This window comes from Cyrtonyx montezumae, unplaced genomic scaffold (assembly GCF_038088225.1).
Source record: "Cyrtonyx montezumae isolate F1298 unplaced genomic scaffold, pur_monq_1.0 scaffold_13, whole genome shotgun sequence".
NCBI lineage: Eukaryota > Metazoa > Chordata > Aves > Galliformes > Odontophoridae > Cyrtonyx > Cyrtonyx montezumae.
The window spans coordinates 27,534,868-27,541,116 of record NW_027071859.1 but is presented as its reverse complement, the minus strand read 5'-3'; positions in this window follow the sequence as shown (position 1 = coordinate 27,541,116).

Genomic DNA, 6,249 nt, shown 5'->3' with positions numbered 1-6,249 from the left:
TCCATAGTTAAGAGGCCATCTTCACTGCTTTGTGGTACCACCACTCACATACTGAAGGGGGAAGCAGCAATCTCCTTTTTCCTTTTAGAGTTGGATCTGCATGGGTAAGCCTGTCTTGAGGAGAAGGTAAAAGGTGCCTACTTTCCCCTGGCCTTGATGAATTCTCAGCTGTTCTGAGAGTGTACTGAACAGAGACCAAACCTTTGTACCCGCCTTCTCCTGTTGCCAGCCTAGTGTCTCCTAAAATTCTTATACAATTGCTGTATACAACACATATAGTAGCATGCAGTAATGAAATATCCTCAGCTCGGACAGTGACCTCCACAAACTCCCTAAAGATTTGAGGAGGTGGATATATGCGTCAGGACTTTGAAGTGATCTGCCAGTCTCCATCCCAGAAAGGTTGTGGATGCCCCCTCCTTGGAGGCATTAAAGACCAGGCTGGACAGGGCATTGAGCAACCTGGTCTAGTGGGAGGTGTCCCTGCCTATCGCAGGGGATTTGGAACTAGATGATCTTGAAGGTCCTTTCCCACCCAAGCAGTCCCTTCAGCACAATGAAACACTCATCAATTCAGAGTTTACCAGCTTTCAGAATATATCTTTACACAAAATAGAGACAAATTCAGTCTGTTACCTTCATATGGCAAGGGACAACCCAAAAGTAGTTATATAATCAAACCAAATCTCCAGCCAAGACCAAAAAACTTTGCTATCTGCTTGTTCAGAGTACAAGGTATCACCCATCTGTCTTGTAAGTCAGCTCACAAGCCCTGACATACAACAGCATTTTTCCAAGGTGATTACTAGTTGTTTCTGTGTGTTACCAGCTCAGATGAAAGTTTGGGGCCAGTGAGATGGAGGACAATAGATTCTCACAGGGCTCAATTAGTCTTCAGGTGGGGTTAAGCAACTTTTCTTTCTGTGTCAGTCAACAGATACAGCTTCACCAGGAACATATCTGCCAATAGTTTTAATTTCAGACTGGCTTGTTTTATCTTAACCTAAGCATTTTCCCAATCAAATCAAGACAGAGAGAAAACCACTACTTTAACACTAAAGTAAGTGCAGTTGGAGAGAAATTTGCTTGCATTTGTCTATGCTGGTTTAAGTTCATATCTAGATAAACTAAAATAATTTACTGTGTTAACAAGGTCTTGTGTAGGTCTCAACGTTGAAACATAAAGGTGTGGGAGGTTCCTTTCTGATTTCAGAAATTACAACAGACCCTTTGACTTCCTAAGGAAAAAAAAAAAATTAACTTGAGGCTTGTGAAAAAAAATCCCAACACGGAGAAAGAAAATATTTTCTTTATGAGCTATGACTGATAATAACCCAGAGCAATTCATTCCTCTTTTGAGGGCATTTTGTTAAGTTGCTGTTTCAGACATGAAGAAAAGCTGGTATGCCTAAACATTTGTTTGCTTAGGTTTTGCTTTGTGTTCTACTGTATCACTGAGTCGAGAAGATAGTGCTTCTCCTTACAGGCTTGCCTCTCATCTGCTAGGACACTGGTGCTACAATAACATTACTTCATTAATATAACAGTACATTACAAACAAAACACAGAATGAAGTGTTCAGCCCTGCTATTGTCAAGACCAAGGGTCAAGAAGGCTTTTCACATAGAGCTTTTAACTCTCATTTTTGGGCTGCTCAAAATATAAGCAAACTGACTGAGTACCAGGACTCAGGGAGCTCACTGACTTCTGAACTGAGTTATACAGATACAAGGGAGGAGTTGCCGTAAGGCATAAAGACGATCCTCTTCCTTTTGTCTGAAAACAAAGATTTAACAGAAGATTAAGAGTGTAAGGGCTCGAAGACCAATTTAAGTTTCCGTAGACAGTCTTAATTTTAGCATTTGCTATCTATGAATGCTTAAATTTACATTTCTGCAAATATTCTTGTAACATAGTATTCTTTTGTATGCAGTTGTCTAGGTCGAGAAGCAAATGAACACCTCCCCTTCTGTAATTATATCACCCCTGAAGATTATCTTATTTTTGCCTCTACCCCATGGACTTTTGTTACTTGAGCAAATGCTGTACCTGTGAGATATCGTCCAATCATAGAACTGTAGTATCAGAGAATCACAGAATGGCTTGGGTTGGAAGGCCGTCTAGTTCCAATACCTGCTGTAGCCCACTAGATCAGGCTGCCCAGGGCCCCAGCCAACTTAGCCAGTGATGAGTTGTGTCTCAGCACCAGCAGGACACACTCTGGCCTGAGTTTCAGAAGCATTTGGTTGCATATGTGTGGTGAGAGCACTGATTTCCATCCATACCCACATCCAGAAGTCTTCCCTTCAGCAGGATCTTTGCATGTCCATTCCCTACCTCTCCCAGCCTTCACCACAGAATCTCGGGGCACAGATATCCGAACCTTTTCAGAGCTGAGGATCCAGCTCTTTGTTTCAAAGTTATTTTTCCTTATGCATAAAGCACTTATTGCTGAGTGTTCAATGCTTATTTTTACGATGGCTTCCACCGTGCTCCACAGAGTCGTGCTCACTCTGCTGTCCCCTCGCAGTGTCCCACACTATGTTAGGTGCCTCCCTGCTCTGTCCTTGTGAGGTTGGTCTGAGCCGAGGAGGCAGTGGGTAGAAGGGAGGTGTCCCACTGCCTGTAGCCACAGAGGTCCAAATGGGCATTTGCAGCTCTTCTTTCCAGGAATTTGGAGCTGGTTGCTATAGTGATAAACAAGTTGGCTTATTAGAGGAAGGAACAAAGCACTAGAGAAAATGATTTCAAAATGGCCTACGTGCATACATAAACATGCAATCTCGTCCTTCATTATCAGCCCAGGCAGCTGGGTTCTTGTTTTTGGAACAGCACAGACACCTTATCTATTATTTTAGCACATCCAGCCTGGTTTCCACTACCTATTTTTTTTTTTCTGCAATATCTTGTGTGTGAGTGTGGGGCCCTTCAGTTCTGAGTTGGAGAACGACGTTTCTTGGGGACTTCCACAACCGGACACCACAGGGAAGTGCGAGCTCTTAAAGAAAGTGCTAGGTGACCTAATAAAGCTGAACGAAGTGCAAAGGAACAGATGTGGACAGAAGGGATTACATTTTCGCTGCATCCTGTGCCATTTCCCTCATTTTTTTTCTTCACCTCCTGCTGACACCACGACACCTCTGAGCAGATACGCAGGGTGCTGATCTGAGCCCGTCAGATGGCGAAACATTACATTCTCTGTAGGAAGTCTGGCTTCGACGCTGGTCTTCTGGGCCTTTGTTGAAGTGTAATAAACCTGTTCTCATTTAAATGCCTGGGTAGCGACGAGATCAGGCTCGCGCCCTTGGATATGTGGCAGACAGTGTACGTTCTTTGACATTCCTGTGAGATGCAGCCCTGATGCTCTTTTTTGGCTAATCATGCATTTTGATTGACTGAGCAGTGCCAAAAGGTACAAGTTCAAACACTAAAAACCACACTGCATATATTTAATTTAGATAGGGAGGCCCGTTGCATTGCCTGCTACGATTTGAGTCACCTTGTATCTGGTTTCACCTGTCACAGAAACCAAGCTGATGAGCCACCTCTGCATGCCAGAGCTGATTACCCATTTCCATTTATCATCAGTCAGTGCTGTAGAAAAACCCCAAAACATTCCAGAGAAATGAACCATCCTTGGGTTAGTCTATTCTATTACAGACATGTGGAATAGGAGCTATTTCTCTACAGTGTCTTATCCACAAGTTAAAAATAATGGCCTGTTTTGATATGTTTATCCAACTGTTTTCACTTCTGTTCCTGCAGGACTATAACAGCTGATCAACTGCAGAACCTATGAGACAATCAATTTTAATAGCCTTTTTTCAAATACTACCCATAACTCTGACTGTCTTTCCAATATCTGAAGAACAGCCTGCAATGCTGTACCTAGCTTGAGCAAATCCTGCTGCTCAGAAACAGAGAGGAAATCCAGATGCTTTGATCCAGAAGAAAGTTTAGGCTGACATCAGACTCTGTAGCATGCTCTAATTTGGAAAAAAAAAAAAAAGAAATTAAAAAGCCTGTTTGCTCCTGTAAAATGATATTTCTTGTGTAAGTCCATGCATTCAGACACTTAGACACACACAGTGCTTTCTGTCACTGTCAGGCATTCCTCTGCCAGTGCCAGGCATCCTCCACTGGTAAGAACAGTGCACAAAGTGAGGTAGAGATAGTTTTTATCGAAACAAATGAAAAATTGTGTGCCAAGTCCTGACACATCTCTGACAAGAATCTTTGGAGAACTGGGGCAGCAGACAGCAATACCGTAATAGATGAGCCCAGCAATAAAGCACTGCAAACAAACAGTACTGGACTAGATCCTGGAGAAACATGCCTGCCCCCACACCATCATGCAGCCCAGAATATGCACTGTGCTGCGTGTGAAACCATAGGAGCAGCCTGAGTCACACACAGAGATTGGTACCATCCATCACAACTTAGAAACTTGTCCTTTGTTTCAGAGTTGCACCTGAGGCCTCAAATTAGATGTGACAATTTTTACACCAACCGGTGCTAAGGTGTTCTGCAGAAAAACCTATCTTTGTAGACAGCTTGTCCCCACAGAAGGGGTGATTATTTGATTGGCTTCCTCCAATTGCAAAAGGAAGAATGTTTTCTTTGCTCATCAAAAACCAGGAATTAAATAAATAGCAGTTAGCCTGTACATCGTGCCTTGATTATAGCTTACCTGCCTCTCTGATACAGTCTGCGCCCAAAGCTAAGAGAACAATACTGCTTTAATTGATCTCATACCTGATGTGCTTGAATCATGACAGGACAGGAGAGCATCTCAGATCATCGTGTTACAGACCTGTGTATGGTCAGAAGCAGTAAATACTGTGCTAGCAAGTGCACGGATACGTACAGCTGCCAGCTCTCAACAACACAATTAGAGGGATGGAGGAATACCACAGAGTTCATCAGGAATCTCCCTGGTGCTGAGTTAGTGCCTGCACTCCTTCCTAAACCAATGCAATTACACTCATCTGTCCTCACTGCTACCCTCACTCAGCCTTATAGCCACTAACCACTATGCACTCCCACTAGCCTAAGCTCTGAGTACGTGGGGCCCACCAAAGGCAGTACTTCTGGCTGAACTGAAAAGAACCTACACACCCTGTGAGGAACATCACTTATACACATCCCTTTGTCACCCTCAGTTGTTCTGCTTCAATAGGTTTTGGGGTGCTGACACCATACCTAGCAGCTTTGGATTAGCTTTTCCAAATGAGAACAAACAGCAGCTCTCTGGTACCTAGCTTTGATACATAAGTTGCATTACTTAAATGAACGATCTCTGTGAATAGGATATTTGGGCAAATGAGAAAAGGAGGGTATGTTCAGGCACGGGGGAGAGACGGTATTTAGATTATTGTCCTTTAGATAAAATGCATGAGAACAACTGTAATTTCATGTCTGAGATGGTTTTGATTCGGATATATTGAGCTATCTATTCTGGCTGCTCTGTGCCGTGTTACTCCATAAATCACACGGCGACCCTTCCATCTCCCCACCGAGCACACTAACCCCCATTACCTCTCGGCCACACAGATGTTCCCTCATTGAGACACTCCGTGTGTGGCCGTGTGCCACGCTCACTCTCGCATGGATTTCAGCCCACGTTATGTCACGTCAGCGCCCTTTCTGTGTGCGAGCCCTCTGGGTTCATACGTCCTTCTGAATAACAAATTGATCGCTCCATGGGCATGAGCGATAGATGCACGGCACTATCTGCCGTTGTTATCCACGTGCCGACGCGAAGGACGCACAAAGAGCAGGAAGGAGAGGAGCAGCTTAAGAGGAGGATGCCGCGTGAAGACGTGATCAATGTCTCTAACCCACACCATTCCCACTGAATGCTCGGTGATGAATCACCCTATTTCTGAGCCCAAACAGTCCCTGGGTCGGTGAGCCCACGATTCAGACCGTGAACGGGTGAATGTTTCGCTCAGAGAATGAAAGAGAACTCGGAAACGTGTAAATACCAGCGCCTCTGTGCTGTCGCGCAGCACTCAGGTGCTCGGCTCGAGTTGCGCGCAGCTCTTCAGCTATGGCAGCAGAGCGCTCAGAACGCATTGAAACTTCCTCGGTGAGAAAGCTTTGGTCCGACACACGCGTTCCACGCGTGGCGCGGCACTTAACGAATGCTTTCTCACGAGCAAGGCAAAGACAGGCGCGTTACTGTCAAATCCTCGTACATTCGTGCTTTTTAAGGCACGGACAGCGGAGCTTGGACGGCTGCGATCC